An 18,726-nucleotide genomic window follows, 5' to 3' on the forward strand; every position below is an offset into this window, starting at 1 on the left:
GAGTAGAAAGATATGCTGGTCTGCAAAGGCAAGCAGGTCAAATATAAACAAAACAAATAAGCTATGTTTTCTCTGCACAGCAGTGGGTAGTGCCAGCTGATGACACTGATAACACAGGATGTGCAACATATTTGCCTTCTATTCCTCTCCTTCCCAATATCTTCATTGAATAATGAATGATCTAATTAGTGCCTGTGCACAAAGGCCTGATTCTGGGAGAAGAGGTCTACATCACACTTCAAGTCTCCTTGCCAGTGGTCCCAAAGGCTGAGGCAGCTGATGTCCCCAGGGCTCTGCTGGTCAGCGCAGAGAGTGGAATTTCTACAGTCCTGGTTAGCAGTCTGGGAGTAGGAAGGAAAGGGCCAGGTTCTCAGAGGAAGAGGAAGCAAAACACAGAAAAGGAACAATAACTTAAAAAACAAAAACAAAAAAAAGAGAGCTTGAGGGGCACCAGGGTAGCTCAGTTGGTTAAGTACTGGACCCTTGATTTAGGCTCAGGTCATGATCTCAGAGTCATGTTGGGCTTCATGCTCAGCTAGGAGTCTGCTGGAGATTCTCTCCCTCTGCCCCTTACCCCTGCCCATGCACTCATTAAAAAAAGAGAGAGTGTTTGGAAAAAGAAAGAACTAAGAGAAACCTGAAAAGAGAGAGAAAGGAAACATATGGAGATTCCTCAAAAAATTAAAAATAGAAGTACCATATATGATCCAATAATTAAACACTAATTTGAAAAAGATGTATGTACCCTATGTTCATTGCAGTGTTATTTACAACAGCCAAGATAGGGAAGCAACCTAAGTGTCCATCAAGAGAGGACTATAGATGGAATGAGCACTGGGTGTTATACTATATGTTGGCAAACTGAATTTAAATAAAATATTTATAAAAAATAAAGAAATATACATACACATATTATATATATAAAACATATATAATAAAATATTATACAGCCATAAAAAATAATGAGATCATGCCATTTGAGACAACATAGATAGACCTAGGGGATATTATGCTAAATGAAATAAGTCAGCTGAGAAAGACAAATACCATATGATTCCACTCATAAGTATAATCTTAAAAAAGGAATAAACAAAAAGCAAAATCAAACCTATAAATACAGAGAAGGAGCTGATGACTGCCAGAGAGGACAGGGGTGGGGGGATGGGCAAAATGGGTGAAGAAGAGCAGGCTACAGGCTTCCAGTTATGGAATGAGTAAGTCCCTGGAATAAGAAGCACAGCATAAGGAATATAGTCAACGATATTGTAATAGCAATGGAACAAGACAGATGGCAGCCACACTTGTGGTGAACATAGAATAATGTATGAACTTGTCAAATCACTACATCATACACCTACATCATACAACGTATGAACTTGTCAAATCACTACATCATACACCATATAACACTATGTCAACTCTACTCAAAAAAATAAGTGAAAAATGAAAGAGAGAGAGAGAACCCAAGAACATGGAGCTAACAAAAAGAAAACAAACAAACAAACAAAAAAACAGAAAGGTAGCAAGGAAAATAAAAGAATGCCGGAAATTTGGAATCAAAAAAGTAACTACAAAGCCAAGAAAGTCAGACAATGCAAAAGAACAGGGAGTGGAAAGAAGGCAGGGAGGAGGAGAGAGATGGAGGCATGAAAATGAAATGCTGGAGACACAGTGCAGGAAGGGAGCCCGGTACTGTCCGGGGGCTGAGGGTCCTGGGCACCAGGGAGGGGGAAAGGATGTGAGTGTGGGCAGGAGATCTGCCTGAAGACAGATGGGAGGATAGACGCGAGGATAGAGGACCCAGCAGCTTGGGTGGGCTGCTAAGGAAGGGAGCCAGCCCTCTCTACAGCCCGGTCCGGGGGAGCACCTTTCTTTTCTGAGGATAGAGCCAAAATAGCAAGGTCACCTGCTGCTGGGATGTCCCTTCACAGTCAGCAGCCTGACCTAGCCATCAACCCTTCTGATGGTGCACGCAGCTTGTGACGCCACCGCCCTGGTATTTCAGTTCTCCTTTCTGTTTACTGAAATGGGAAGCCTGATGCTGAGCAGCAGGCTGGGACGTGGCCATGCCACTCTGACTTCCCCGGCCTGTTGGCTTCAGGGGATCCTTCCTCCTCCATAAACAGTTACATATATATGCTAGCTTTGTTGGTATAAAAGCACATACATTTGATATATTTTATAATACATAAAACATTTGTTTAAAGCATATGTAAAAGGCATATCTATGAAATATATATAAAATAAAATACAATTCATTTATATTTATATATGTAAACATTTCCTTTAAGTTTGGTTGGTGTGGTTGTTTTCTCTTTCAAATAGTAGAAGACATTAAAACATTTTTATGGGCCTTGACAAGTATTGTAGGGCCCCGGGCACTGTGCCTATTGCACTGATAGATAAGTTAGCCCTGGGGAACTTAGAGAAATGGGATAATAAGCACTAAAAATACACAAAGAGATTAGATGAAATATTTATATGATGAGCCAGGGTAAGTGCATTAGTAAAGCAGCAATAGAATGTGGTGATCATGAAAATGCCATGATTACAGAGAGATAGGTCTGTCAGGTGCTAGTATATATGGGTTGGTGCTCGCTATATGCTGACTTTTCTAAGCCCCATAATACAAGAAAGAGGGCCTAGGAGTGCCTGGGTGGCTCAGTCAGTTAAGCTCCTGACTCTTGATTTCCACTCATGTCATGATCTCAGGGTCTTGAGATTGAGCCTGGCGTTGGGCTCCACACTGGGACTAGAGCTTGTTTAAGCTTTTCTCTCTCTTCCTCTGCTCCTCCTACCCCCTTCTTGCATGATTTCTCTCTCTTCTTCTCTGTAAAATCAATCAATCAATCAATCAATCATTTTTTAAAAGAGCCTAAATAACTTGCCCAAATAGACTATAGCCCATGTTTTCAACCATCATGCTAAATGCAGAGCTGCCCTGATATCATTACTGCTTTATTTTATTCAGTCAAAATGTAGTTCTTCAGCCCCTACTTTCTGCCAGGCACTAAACTGAGCCCAGCAGTTGCAATGCCAAGGAAACAGACCCAGTCCTATCCCCCATATGGTTTACTCTTCAATGGAGAATAGATGGAAAATAAAGACATTGAACAAATGACCAAACAAATAAGTACAGAATCCTATGGAAGCATATGGTAGGGGACCTTGATCTAGTCTGGGGGCTGGAGATGGGGAATTAGAATTTAAACTGAGGTCTCAAGGATGAGTAAGTTAATTAGGTTAACCAGACAGTGGGAGCAAAGGTGTTCTAGGCAGAGACCATCAGCATAAGTAATGTGTCCAGGATATAAAACCAGCCTTCAAGAAGCTTCCAAGAACTGTTTCCCTTAAAAGCCAGAGTCCTGTGTGAAGAGATAAATTATCCACAGAGATAAGCAATGATTTAGGGCTGCTATGAGACAGACGTGTGAAGCATTTCAGTAAGGGGAGGGAAAGCACTGAGGGGAGGGAGTCTTCTAAGCAACAATCTATAGATAAGACCTGTAAAAAAGACTAGAAAAGCCTCGAGCAATTTTCATAGGAGGCAGGCAGAGCATCTTATCTATTTTAGAGCACTGAGGGCTATTTACCAGAGTAGCTGAAGACATTAAAGATGTCAAGTCAGTCCTGCAGATAGAATTTAGGAAAAAATTGCTATAATGTTCTCATAAGTTGACCAGAGCCTCAGGGCACCTGGTTGGCTTAGTCAGTAGAGCATGACACTCTTGATCTCTAGGTTGGGAGTTCAACCTCCATGTTGGGTGGAGAGATTAGTTTAAAAAAAAATCTTAAAAAAAAATGATGATCAGAGCCCCATGTGAGGCTACAATAGGTAAGACCTATAGAGTTATCAAAAATTATAACATGACACAGTGGTCAAAATAGAGAAGCAGGGGGGTGCCTGGGTGGCTCAGTTGGTTAAGAGTCTATCTTCAGCTCAGTTCATGGTCCTGGGGTCCTGGGATTGAGCCCCACATGGGCTCCCTGCTCAATAAGGGGTCTGCTTCTTTCTTTGCCTCTCCCTCTCCCCATCTTTACTTGTTCTCTCTCTCTCTTTCTCTCTCTCTCTCAAATAAATAATTTTTAAAAAAATAGAGAAGCAAGTGTGTGCACTGGTGAGGTGATGGCTGGCTCATCTGAAGATATGCCCTGTCCAACAGACTGGCATCTTGCAGAGACCCCTTTCTCATGTTAGTCTCTGTAGACTCTCTTATCGAGGAATAAAGATGGTGACATGTGTACTACACATGACTGCAATTCCTTGAAGTCTCTAGATAGGGGCTACATCTCAGTTTCTTACAACACATTCTCTTCATCCACGGATATTTGACACTGAGAACTAATCAAAAAGAACTTCATTCATTCTGCGAAGATGAGTACACTCATTATTATCTGACCACAAAACTGCTTAAATATTCATTCTAAAAAGAAAAAGACTCCCTCAAATGTGTATATAAGATTTATCTCTATATTTTATGTTTTCCCAATTTTCACAGAAAATTTAAAATTTAAACTGTATACTATACAGTATATAGTATACTATATATATATATACTATTCATCAACAAGGAAAATGGGATTATAAAAATGAGCCATTTTTCATTTTTCATTTCAGTTTTTCAGAAACTACAGTGAAATCTTGCTAAATTTTTTAAAGCTTTTCTTTAGAGATTTACTTACTTATTTTAGAAGGAGAGAGTGGGGAGGGAGGGGCAGAGGGAGAGCAAGAATCTCAAGTACACTCCCTGCTGAGCACAGAGCCTAGCCTGAGGCCCCATCCCACCACCCTGAGATCATGACCTGAGCTGAAATCAAGAGTCAGGGGCTCAACCAACTGAGCCACCCAGGCACCCTGAAATCTTGCTTAATTTTGAAGGCAAGACCATATCTGAATCCTTCTATCTCAGCTACTGAGCAACATAACAAATAAGGAAATTTCAGGACTGCCTTATTTTTGTAAAATATTGAAACATGATCTTATATGTATGGATTCATCCTCAGAATCACAGGATAGATATTTTCATTTACTCTTTTTTTTTCTTAATTGCAAGGTTGGAGCCTATCTTTATTTAAAAAATTTTTTTAAAGATTTTATTTATTTATTTGAGAGAGAGAGCAACAGAGACCACAAATAGTGAGGAGGGGCAGAGGGGGAGAGAGAGAAGTAGACTCCCTGCTGATCAGGAAGCCCAATGCAGGCTCAATCCCAGGACCCTGAGATCATGGCCTGAGCAGGAGGTACTTAGCTGACTGAGCCATCCAGGTGCTCCTATTTAAAATGTTGTAACATAAAATGTTAAACCCTGTTCTTCGTGTTTTATTTTTATTAAAAATAGTGTTCTGACTCAAGCATCTACTTTTTGGCAGAGAGCCTAATATCTCTCCCTATCTGCATGAGCTGCTGTAGGTGCTCATGATATTAAAAAAAAAAAATGAGTCCCAACTTCCACATCCCCGTGGGGAGAACACTGGTGTTGGGCCACTCACAACTGTCCTGCTTCTCGCTGCTCTGGGAGAAGGCTGTGAATTTTATTGCAAACTGCCCTACCGAATTGAACAAACAATCCTAGTCTGTGCTGTGGACATTTAGGGCTGGCCTCCTGGATTCTTCAAGGGAGGATGCTCTCCCAGTCTTTCCTTCCCACTCATGGTCATTTCCCTGATTGCCCAGGATAACTATGCATGGGTTCTCATGATAGTGAGCTCTCTGTGGCTAGAAAACTGACTTCACATGGATGGCGATCTCTTGCTTGCCCAGGATCCTGGTATGTGGTTCTCAAAGCGGTAACTGTTTGTAGTCAGCTCCTTCACACACTTCTGTAGGCAAAATAATACCCTCCCCAAGGATGTCCACTTCTAATCCTTAGAACCTATGATAAATATGTAGTAATTTATGTGGTAAAGGGGAATTAAGATTGCAGGTGGAATTAAGGTTGCTAATATGGTGATCTTGAAGTAAGAAGATTAGTTTGGATTATTTGAGTAAGCCCAAATGCAGCCACAAAGGTCCTTAAATGGAGAAGAGAGATGCAGGAGAGTCAGAGCCAGAAGGATGGCATCATGAAGAAGATTTGACTGACCATTGCTAACTTTAAATATGGAAGAGCATCAGGAGCCAAAGAATGCTTACAGCTTCTAGAAGCTAAAAAGGCAAAGAAATGGATTTTTTCTGAGAGCTTCCATAAGGAACACAGCTCTGCCAATACATCAATTTTAGTTCACTGAGACCCATTTTGGATTTCTGACTTTCAGAAATGTAAGATAATACATATATGTTGTTTTCAACTACTAAGTTTGTGGTAAATTGTTACAGTAGCAATGAGGAACTAATGTACACGTATGACTCCCGCCCTCAAAACCCCCAGGGTACAGGTACCTGGATTTTCAAGGGGCTACTCTCCATGGCCACTTCTTTTGGCTTGCACCCCAGATAGCATAGGGGTCCATATCTAGCTTTTCTTTTCTTTTTAAATATTTTATTTATTTATTCATGAGAGACAGAGAGAGAGACAGAGACAGAGACACAGGCAGAAGGAGAAGGCTCCAAGCAGGGAACCCAACTTGGGACTCAATCCCGGGTCTCCAGGATCACGCCCTCAGCTGAAGGCGGCACTAAACTGCTGAGCCACCCGGGCTGCCCCATATCTAGCTTTTCAAAGTGAGACCTCCCCTTGGTTAGCAATTGGCACACTTGAGTGGCCGTCTCTCTGAGTGCCTAGACTGTGAGTCCTTTCCATTTACACACATAAGTGGCCGCCTTCAGAATTTCAGGGCACTGCTGATGATTGGTTCTGGAGTCTAAGCCCTTGTGGACTCACGACATCTGTTCCCCTTTCCCTCACAGGGAGTAAGAATCAATGCCGAGAGTAGTACACTTTTCCTTGTAAACCCTCAAAATGCAAAGGATCTAAGTCACCCTCACTAACCACTAGTATTGGAGTTCTTCACTAATGTCCTAAGTAAAACTATCCTTGATGCTTCCAGGGGACCTCACAGGGACCTACCTTCTAGAAAGGTAGATATGGCCCATCGAAAGGTACAGAAAGTCTACTGTTAGTTGCGTCGTTTCTTTACCTTTCAAGGGGCCACATCTACCTCTAGAAGTGGGAGTAGAGCTAAGGTTTTTTTTTAAAGTAGATATAAAAGAGTCCATACAGAATGTTCATTTACATAAAATTCTAGAAAATGTCAAATAATCCATAATGATAAAAAAGCAGTCAGTAGTTGCCTGGGGCTATGGGCAAAAAGAGTTGGACCACAAAGAAGCAGGAGAAATCTTTTGGGAGTGATAGAAATTGTCAGCATCTTGATTGTGGCAATTTGACCAGTGTGTCCATCTGTCAAAATTCATCAAATTATATATGTAAATTGATACAATGTATTGTATATAAATTATTTTTTTTAAGTATTTTATTTTATTTTATAGGCACACAGTGAGAGAGAGAGAGGCAGAGACACAGGCAGAGGGAGAAGCAGGCTCCATGCACCGGGAGCTCGACGTGGGATTCGATCCCGGGTCTCCAGGATCGCGCCCTGGGCCAAAGGCAGGCACCAAACCGCTGCGCCACCCAGGGATCCCTATATTGTATATAAATTAAACTTCAACAAAGTTGATCTTTACAAAGGGAGGAGGAATATTACCCAAAGGAAAATCAAGAGACTGGTTTCTTTTGTTTTTTTAATCATCCACAAGAGAGAAAATAGTTGAGGAAGACTTTTTTTCTGCCCTTGAACTGAATGTATGGTGCTGCTAGTGTGCTTTCTGCATCCTGTGACAATATATCCCTTAAAAAAAAGAAGGATAATTCCTAAAATAGTTATTAATTTCTATATCAAATCAAGAGCCGATTTCATATTTAAGAGTGAAATTCTCAGAGGAAGACCTAGACATGGCCAACAAGCACATGAGAAAATGCTCCGCATCACTGGCCATCAGGGAAATACAAATCAAAACCACAATGAGATACCACCTCACACCAGTGAGAATGGGGAAAATTAACAAGGCCGGAAACAACAAATGTTGGAGAGGATGTGGAGAGAGGGGAACCCTCTTGCACTGTTGCTGGGAATGTGAACTGAGGCAGCCACTCTGGAAAGTTGTGTGGAGGTTCCTCAAAGAATTAAAAATAGAAGTGCCCTACAATCCAGCAATTGCACTGCTGGAGATTTACCCCAAAGATACTGATGCAGTGAAATGTCAGGACACCTGCACCCCAATGTTTATAGCAGCAATGGCCACAGTAGCTAGACTGTGGAAGGAGCCTCGGTGTCCATCGAAAAATGAATGGATAAAGAAGGCATGGTATGTGTATACAATGGAATATTACTCAGCCATTAGAAATGACAAATATCCACGATTTGCTTCGATGTGGAGGGACCTGGAGGGTATTGTGCTGAATGAAATAAGTCAATCAAAAAAGGACAAACATGATATGGTCTCGTTCATTTGGGGAATATAAAAATTAGTGAAAGGGAAAGGAGAGAAAATATCAGTGAGGGTGACAAAACATGAGAGACACCTAACTCTGGGAAATGAACAAGGAGTAGTGGAAGGGGAAGTGAGCGGGGGGGTTGGGGTGACTGGGTGATGGGCACTGAGGGAGGCACTTGGTGGGATGAGCACTGGGTGTTATGCTATATGTTGACAAATTGAACTCCAATAAAAAATTTTAAAAAATTAAAAAAAAAGAGTGAAATTCTAGGGGCATTCCCTTTAGAATAAAGAAAAAACTGTGATATTTATTGTCAACAAATTTGCTGAAAATTCTACTTAAAAAGTAAAAGTAGTCTATCAAGCCTAAATGAGAGATATAAGATTAGCAAGGGAAAATACTCTCCTTCCTCCCTTCTTCCTTTCCTCACTCCATCTCTCCCTCCTTCAGGTGGAAGATATTTTTATGGACCCAAAACAATCAAGAGAGAATAAACTGAAAACTCTTAGAGCTAAAAAGAGTTCAATAAGATACCAGGTCACAAAGATATAAAAATCAATAGCTTTCCTGTGTAAGCAACAACTAGCTTGGAAAAAAAAAATCCATTAACAATAGCAACCAAAAATGTAAAATAGAAACTAAAAGGTAAACAATGACCTGAGAGAATATGTTTTCTACAAATATGAAAGAAATTGTACTCTTCTTAATCCATAAAGTGCTCCTACAAATCAATAAGGCTAAAATGCGCACAGATAAACAGAGAAAGGGCAAGAGAAGCCGTTTCACAAACAGGAAACACAAAAGGCCAATAAAGAGATCACATAGGTTTTCAAAATCACCAGACTTTCAAGATGTTAATTATAACAACAGATACTCACCATTTTCTTTCTTGCCAATTTAGAAAATGTTTTCAAAAATTGTAAGGCCAATGCGGGCAAAGTAGGAGTGCTCTCAAATACTGCAAGCAAATGTACAAATTGATGCGATCTTGTGAGCCATACTATAAATTGGATACAATATTTCTGGAAAGCAATTTACTTTTCATTTTGTTTCTGAATTGTTTTACATTATAGTTCTTAAGTTTTGCAAAATCAAACCTATTTTTTTTGTCTTTGTGATTTCTTCCATTACTTTCATTGCTATCTTATTTTTTTCTTTGATCTTTTTATGGTTTGTGCTTTTTAGCATTTAACTCATTAATTCATCTTTTTAAAGTATATCTTTGTTAGTGGATATGTCAAAGGAAGATTTAGGAAATAGTTTCCAAATATGCTGGAAAACTTTCAAACACTATTTATTGGTTAATTCCCATTGATTTGTAATGGTGCCTTTATGATAGACTAAGACTTAGATATATTTGGGACTTGTTAGGATTCCATATTATGTCCATGAGCTTAGCCATCTCATTGGGGCCAATGGGTAACGTGATGTGTGGTTAGAGCATGAGTTCTGGAGCTAGACTATATAAAAGCATTGGGACTTGGGGACCTTTTACTTGACCTTTCTGTGCCTTTGTTCTCATCCTTAAAATAGGGCTATTAAGTCCTTGTTTTTGTGAGGCTGACATGTGTCATACATCTAAAGTTCATCGGGTGATGCATGATATATTGTACGTATTAAATAAATCTTAACAGTGATTAATAGGCCAGCACCACATTGTTTTAATTATTATAGCTTTGTCTTATTTTTAAAATATTGAATAAAACTAATCTTTCTTATTTCTATTTCTTTTTTTTAAAAGCCAATTTTACCATTTATTTTCAAGCCCAAACTCTTGGAGTGACCCCAATTCGCTGCTTTCCCTCATCTTCCACTTTCAATCCATCTGTACTTGCAGACACAAGACACACACATACACAAAATCTAAAATGACGTCATTCAGATCTCACTCTCCTGCATAAGGTCTTTTCTTTTTAAAGGTGTTATTTATTTATTCATGAGAGACACAGAGAGAGAGAGGCAGAGACAAAGGCAGAGGGAGAAGCAGGCTCCCCACAAGGAACCCAGTGAGGAACTCCATCCCAGGACTCTAGGATCACAACCTGAGCCAGAAGCAGACCCTCCACCACGGAGCCACCCAGGCATCCCTCCTGTATAAGGATTTACATTCCACTTGGGTTAGTAGAGGCTGTGGGCCCCTCCTCCCCCACTTACTTCTCTCTGTATCATCTTTACCCCACCCCCACACACACACTTGCTTTACTTCCCAACCCCTCTGGCTGCCTTTCCACAGCTCATCCTTTCTGCAGACTTTCCCCATCTGCCAGTCCCTCTGGTAATGGTAGCTTCTGTTCCCTCGGTACCTGTAATACCTCATCTTTTAGATCTGTACACAGGCCGCATCTTCAAAAAGGCCTCCCTTGGCCAGCCTAGCTATTGGACCCTCTTGTCCAGCTATTTCTTATTAGATCACCCTCTCTATATCCTTTAAAGGATGATACGCATGAGAAATGACTATTTTCTTTTTTCCATGTCTCTCTGCACCCATTTCTCTTGAACTCCCTGGAGTCTCCCTCTATCTCCTCACTCCAACATACCCAGCCTACAGAACAAATCTGTGGTGGGATGCTATTCTGAGAGAGAATGGAGCAGAAGATATTTCCAGAAGTTTTACTGTCTTTGTGTGTGTGTGTGTGTGTGTGTGTGTGTGTATGTGTGTGTGCAGGGTCACCTCGTCAAAGAATTAATGGTAATTTTTTTATTCCTCCCCCTTCTGAAAGTTCAATTTGTTTGGGAGTTATTTGCTTAAAAACAAACAAACCTGAAGTTGCCAAGTCCAAAAGACAGCCCCTATACCGACATCTGTGTTTTGTTGTTTGGGTCTCCCCCACCCGCCATCTCCAGACAGCTGCAGATGAATCAAGAAGAGACAAAAGATAATTTTGTCTCCCTTCCAGAAGAGTAGACCTTTGTTTCCTGGGAGCCATATAATAGCATTTTGACATCTCTTGTTTTTATATGTGAGTACAAGGCCTTCAAACAAAGGAAGCTTCTTAGCACAGAACAACTCTAAGCAGGTCTGTTTTCTGAAAATTTTGGCCATTCAAGGAAATTTGGCCAGACTGTCCCTGAAACCAGGGATGCAAGCCCCCACAGACCCCGCAATTTAGACATATGGCTCCTAGCTGCTTCTGACCACAGTCACATAGCCCTTATTTACTGTTAAAGAAAACTCTAAAATTGCCTCAGGGTATAACATTGCCTCCCGAAAAGTCTGTGGGATGCTGTTCTGCCTCAGATAACAAACACAATGTGCCATGTGTGCAAGAAAATAATAATAATTTGCAGCATAATAATAGTCACAAGATGTAGAACTTTTGCTTTTGTGCTCTAGAGATGACATCGTTAATGCCATCTGCCTGGAATGTCCTGCAGCCCCAAGCCCCTAAAGGCAGAATGAACAGACCCCTGAAGCAGAACCACCACCTCACTACAGTCACACCAAATCCACACAGAGGGTCACCAGAAGGGACAAGATGGTCAGAAAGGAACTATTATAGCTGATCATTGATTTGCCTAATCAGTCAGCATGATCCAAGACCCTGAGGCCCTAATCCTGACTTTCCACCCTTTAAAGTGCTCTCCTTGCAAGCCATGGGGCACCTGGGACTTGAGCATTAGCTCCCATTCTTCTGGGTGGCATCACACCAGTAAACAGCCTGTCTTTCTCCACTGTAAAAGCTCAGTGTCAATTTTTCTTGGCTTGCTGCACATCAGGTGGCCAAGCTGTCATTTGGTATGGTCACAAATTTGGAGACCACAAAGGGAACTTGTCCCTAGTGGGGACTTCCACTTGTGATTAGTAGGCCCCCAACCCAGGATGGAATGCTAAGATCCAGCCTTGGGGCTCTGAGGACCAAATTACTCTGGAGTCAGGGTTGAAGCATTCAGTTAATCATGTATCTAGGACCCACGGAGCTTTGGGTCTTCGCTTTCAGTAGGAGAAACAAGGCACCAGGCTTCTTTTGACCTGGGAAGCCTTCTCCTGGTAAGTAACCCTGCTGCGTGATGACTGACACCAGGAGGAACTTTGCCTTTTACGTTTTGTTATAAACTTCTTTGGGGTTTATATGGTTTAGGGAGAACTTCCCCTCCTGGGCATATAAGGGAATAGCCTTTTCAGGGGTTATTCTGGTGTCTGGTTCTATTTTATCACTGTCTGTATTGTTTACAATGGGATGAAATAACCTATGTTCAATCGTTTATACTTTTGTATGAGAAAAGGATGACTCAGAAAAAATTGTAAATTGTACTCCAACAGCATGATGACAATAAAATGTTCGTGTTACTCATCCCAAAAAGAAAGGGGACAAAAAGGTGGAACTTGGAAATTGGGCCTTTAATGTCCTCTTCACGAGTATTAGTAAAACAAAGACTGGATTTTGTTTGCATCTTGTTTGTATATGTGTGTCTGTATATGTTATAAATGTGAGATATTTCTCTACCTCCAGATGGTATTACTATAATTAACCTGTAAAAGAGCTCTATTGAAGTGGTTTAAATTCAAGAATTTATGAGAATTGCGGGACACCTGGGTGGCTCAGCGGTTGAGCATCTGCCTTTGGCTCTGGGCGTGATCCTGGTCCAGGGATCGAGTCCTGCCTCAGGCTCCCTGTGAGGAGCCTGCTTCTCTCTATGCCTGTGTCTCTGCCTCTCTCTCTGTTTCTCTCATGAATAAATAAAATCTTTAAAAAGAAAAAGAACTTATGAGAATTGGACATTCTAAAGATCAGAAAGATAAAAGCTAATCCAAATGTTTTTCAAGTTCACATAAGCTGGAGAAATACTTGATACTAAAGCTAATTCAAGATTGTTGGTTTAATTAAAGTAGATATGTCTTTAAAGTTACCAGCATAAAAATTAAAATTTTTATTCTGCTTGGGTTTACTTAAGTCAAAGAAGTTAATTTGATCCTGTTACAAAATGTTATGTATCTATATATAAGCGTTTTATATAGAGAGAGATATATAAAATTTAAGAGAATGACCAATCTTACAAAGCTTCTATGGATAATCTAAGCATAGTTGTCAAGAGTAAGTAAATTAAATAGACATGAATGAGAAAAAAAGAGGGTTTTTAGATAAACTTTTAAATAACTTCCAAAATCTTTGATAACCTAAAACTTTAAGGCTTTTCTTTTTTAAAAACGATTTTTTATTTATTTATAAATAAAAAGGTAGACATTCAACTGCTGAACCACCCAGCCATCCCTAACTTTTCTAGGTTAAATGATAAATTGGGTTAAATTGGATATCTAGATCATTTCCAAATAAGACAAAATTAATTACTAAACATAGGTTTATCTACTTTTGGCTTCCCTTTACAGGGAAATTAAAGATATTTGGGTCTATTAGTAAACATATTTCATGATTCATTAAACGATTATACTCTAAAAGAACATATGTTTCTGGAAATTATAAGTATATTCATAGATTTGCCAACCTAAAGAATTTTGATGTAATAGTTCACAATTGCTCCCCAGTTAGTTTTTGTTGGAGACAGGTTTCTAAGAGTTAAAATTCTGGTAAAGTAATTGAGACTACTGGAAATGATAAGAGAAGCATCTCTTTATGCAGGGAAAATTAGAAATGTGTTTTTGGTAAGAAAAGTTGAAGAATGGGAATACATTTTTGTTGAAGGAAAAGAGTAATTTTGTCATAGAATGAAGCTTATTATTTAAGGAGGGAAAGCTCAGAGTGCCTGAGTGGCTCAGTTGATTGGGTGTCTGAGTCTTGATCAGCTTGGGTCACAATCTCGGAGTTGTGGGATCAAGCTCTGCATCAGGCTCTGCACTCAGCGTGGACTCTGCTTGGTGTCCTCTCTCTTGCTCTCCCTTTGCCTCTCCCACCACTTGTGTTGTCTCTCTCTCCCTCTCTCCCAAAATCTGTCTTAAAAACATATTTAAAAAATTAAAAACGAAGAGGGAAAACTCAAGACAAAATCTACATGTAAAAATAAAGTTGTAGAAAATTTGTGAAAAGGAATTTTATGATTGGTCAGAACTGAGTAAGATTGAACTGAATGAGTTTTAATGTCAAAAGTACACTGATATAAAACTGGAATTTAGTTTTTATTTCTGTTAAAATGACAAAGTTTTCTTAGATTATTGATCTATTCTTAATAAGAAATTATCAAAAAAGTTTTTCTTTATCGGCCCAGAAAAACAAAGGGTCTATGTTTTGTCTTTATTAGGTCTTGGATTACTTAAGAAAGCTGAATCTTCTCAATGTTAAAAAAGCTTAATTTTGCTAATTATGTAATCTTCCATATTTGCCCTTGGAATCTCTTGTTGCCACGTTGGTTATATAAATAACTATTGGGCAGCCACGGTGGCCCAGCGGTTTAGCACCACCTTCTACCCAGGGCGTGATCCTGGAGACCCAGGATCGAGTCCCATGTCAGGCTTCCTGCATGGAGCCTGCTTCTCCTTCTGCCTCTCTCTCTCTCTCTCTCTCTCTCTCTCTCTGTGTCTAATAAATAAATAAAAAATCTTTAAAAATAACTATTATATTTTGTAATGATCTGTAATCCTATTTAGGCATGTGCTTTAAAACCTTCTGATTCAAAAAAAAAAAAAAGAGTCACATGCTCTACCAACTGAGCCAGCTAGGTGCTCCAAAATTTTATAAACTTCCCCAAATTCAAATTCTAAATGAAGTCTTTTTGACTAATTGGGCTGATTTATTTGGTATGTTAAATTCCCTGGAGAACATTGTCAAACAAGTGATGATAAACTTAGTTATATTATATGGGTAAATACTGTAACTCCTAGAAGTATTTGAAATTCCTAAAGTTTTAATATGTCCTAATATAATATCACCATTTTTAATTCTAATTATTAAAATGTTATGTGTCATGGAAATAACCAGATTTTCTTATAAGTTGTGTTATAATGGATTCTCATCAGATCTTTAACCGTGGCCCTTCCTGAGTATTGTTACTTAGTCATTTTTTACTCTGAGGATCTTGCAAATATGTTTTGGCTTCAAAGAGATTCATTGAAAGGACTTTTGCCAAATACACATTTCTATACTTATAAGACCATAAAACTAAACTAAGAATTCATGGAACTAAAAAAATAAATAAATAAATAAAATAAAATAAAAAAGAATTCACGGAACTAATGGGAAAACTGCATTCAAACAGAATAAGAATTAATGACATGGGATTAAATGAATTGAGAAATATGATCATAGTTTTATGACTTGCTTAAAACATTGCTAGCTGTGCAACATTTGCTCTTCCAGATTTAAGGAAACCTTTTCTCTTAAGCTATGCATGACTCAGTAAAATATTCCTTTGTAAACAAGTATGAAACATTTATCTTTCCCTTGTTTGAACCCTCCTTTAATTCAGAAACTCTGAGTATTCTTTCTGTCATGGCAATCATAGTTATTTGCATAAATTCAATAAAAATCTGTTTCTCCTTGTAACAGGACACCATTAGAAACATTGGTTCTATTACCAAGGCTCTGACGTTGTATACCAGGGAAAAACCTAGCATGCCTGACTTCCTGTTTCTTCTATTTCCCTTGCTGCTATAACCTATAGGTTAGGAACCTCTGCTTAGCCTTGCACTTAGGCCTGTTAACCATAAAAGCAATCTTGTTTACAGCCAAGACTTGCAAAAACTGCTCTTTATCTGATACCTACCTCACCCAAGGAGATAAGGAAATAGCCAGAGCCGTCATCATCCCAATCCCTCAAGACTGAAGAATAATCATAACTCAGGGGGAATCAAAACTGTGTCCTTTGAGTTAATGAATTTGAAACTAGCAGAAAGTTTAAAGCTTGTTTTTCAGAGAATTGTTTCCCCCTAATGAGTTATTGTGTCTTTTCAGACCAGACAAACGAATCCACTGGCTGTCTCTGTAGAAACCTAGACTCAAGGTCAACTGGTATGGTCCAGGCTAGGAAAAGCAAAATTTATTGTTTGCCTATAACTGGGCTGGACCCTGAATTCTTCTGGTGTCCTTGAATATCTTGACTATCACTCTCCAAACTAAGGTTTCCAATTTTCTCCCATTCTTTGACTTGAACTAAACCTGCCCTATTCCCCGAAGCCCTGCAGACTGACGCTAGGTGAATTGAGGTGAACTTGAGGGAAATTGCCCTAACACCTCATGTCGATACAATCTTCCAGTCTGTTGCTGAATGGGCGATTCAGAAAGATCACAAGAGGCATTCAAAGTGCAGACCAGGACAGTCTGTCAGATTGCCACTGTCTGACCTCAATCCATCTCACATCCAAGGAATCTTCTTGGTTTAGACACTGGATTTCTAATTTGCTCCAAACATAAACCTGTATTTTTCTTTTGTTTCCATAGAAATATTTCTTATTAATTAATCTGACTGCTTGCATAATAGAGCCTAACTTTGAGAGTCCACCTACAGGATTGCCTCCTGAAATAAGACACCTGTTTGCCGAACTGACTACCCTCAAGACTACAGCTGGCTGGCGAGATACAGAACAGACTCCTACCTAAGGTCCAGCACAGAGCAGTGAAACCTTCTGGCTCTGAGGGAAGAATGCATCGTGTCTAAATGTGGTGTCTCTCTTGATCGGAGGTGGGCCCCCAAATACGGTGTGACAATAGGGTGGAAGCTGGTGGTGCAGGAGGTGAAGGGATTCACCTGAGGCAGAGCAAAGTTGGTAGATGTTACTGCAGCAGGGCAGTAGAGGAGAGGCCTCTGTAAGGAGGCAGCGGGTGGGGGATGTTTTTAAAGAGGGAAGGTGAGGTATGGTGACGTATGGAATTCTCACTTTTGGGGTAACAGTGCCTGTTTGTAAGTAGCACAATGGTCAGTTAGGGGCTGTAGATATTTTGAGGCGGGTCATCTGATGGGCCTGTCAGTATTCAGCCAGAGGGTCTCCATGGGCCTTTTGCCTTGATGAGTTTTCATCGCCAAGGCCTATTGTCTAAAAGCAGCCTCTACACAGTATGGATCTGTAATGTTTTCTTGGTCAAAATAAAGATTTCCCATCATTCTAATCAACCCTAGGCTTATCCATGTCTCAACAATGGGAAAATAAGAGGGATCTACTTATTAGAGAATTTAGTTATTCCTTTCTCTGTTCACAGTTCCATGGAAACCAGTCACTGAACTAACCCTCTTCAACATTTTTTTTTAATCAAACAAAGAGAGAATCATCACCAGATAGGGGTTAATTGCAGCAAATACTTATTTATTTATTTATTTATTTATTTTTATTTGAGAGAGAGCACGACGGGGGGGGAAAGGGGGGGAGCAGAGGGAGGGGACTCTGCACTCAGCACATGAGGCTTGATCTCACAACCCTGAGATCATGACCTAAGCCAAAATTAAGAGTCAGACCCTAAACCAGCTGAGCCACGCCAGTGCCCCATGAGGACAAATTTTGATATTCATTTAGGAGAACATTTTTGCCCTGGTGGGGAATAAGGGCTCATGAATACATGATCAAGAATCTTTCTATCACCTTGGTAATGTTAGCCAATGAAACTGCTCAAACAAAACCAGCTCCACAAAAATCATTAATTAGACTTCTCGGCCCAGGTGATTCTGGTCTAGAGAATGGCCTTGGATTCTATTTTGGCAGAACAAGGATGGGTATGTAAGGTAATTAACTCCTCCTGCTGCATTTGCCTTCATTCATCAGCTGAGGTGTAAACCCACCTAGGCGAGATGAACAAATAAGCCACTTGCCTGCAACAGATTCCCACTGGAACCCTAGGAGCAAAATGGAATTGGTTTCTAGTCGGCTTTCCTGGTTACTCAAGGCATTGGATCAGTACTCTGAGAATTAACCAAAATGGGATTATCTATTTTGGCTGTTCTCTTTGTGATTGCTCTGCTCATAAAACTTGGCATGAGATGCTACCCAAAGGCTGCAAAAGCAGAAACTGACTTCATGGTTGTCCAAGGTACTGAGGTAAAGGCTAGGCACCAAAGAGCACTTCTTCTAGTTAGAGGAGCAACACTTTCATTCCTGTGACCCCAACCTTTGCCCCTATACAGCAGGGAGGAGCTGAAGTGGTCCTCCTTCCTATCCCTGAAGATGGAGGAGTGGTCAAAGGCAAGGGGACCTGTAAGCAGGGGTGCAAGTCCCCACAGACCCCACAGTTTAGGCTCCTAGCTGCTTCTGACCACATCACATAGTCTTTAGTTTCTGTTTTGTTTTGTTTTGTTTTCTCCAAGAAACCCTTTAAAATTGCCTCAGGAAATAACATAACATTGCCTCCCAAAACATCTGGGATGCCTGAGATATCAAATGCAACATGCCATGTTTTCAAGAAAGTAATAATAATAA

The 18,726-nt window shown here is 40.0% G+C and overlaps 1 long non-coding RNA gene across 1 annotated transcript; it reads left to right on the forward strand.

Moving 5' to 3' along the window:
• Positions 1–11,745: 11,745 nt before the first annotated feature.
• On the forward strand, positions 11,746–17,432 carry LOC125755597 (uncharacterized). The gene is made up of 2 exons (XR_007412443.1): positions 11,746–12,423; positions 16,830–17,432. It is a non-coding gene; the product is annotated as an uncharacterized LOC125755597 (long non-coding RNA).
• Positions 17,433–18,726: the final 1,294 nt, after the last annotated feature.

Source organism: Canis lupus, chromosome 1 (assembly GCF_003254725.2).
Source record: "Canis lupus dingo isolate Sandy chromosome 1, ASM325472v2, whole genome shotgun sequence".
Lineage (NCBI taxonomy): Eukaryota > Metazoa > Chordata > Mammalia > Carnivora > Canidae > Canis > Canis lupus.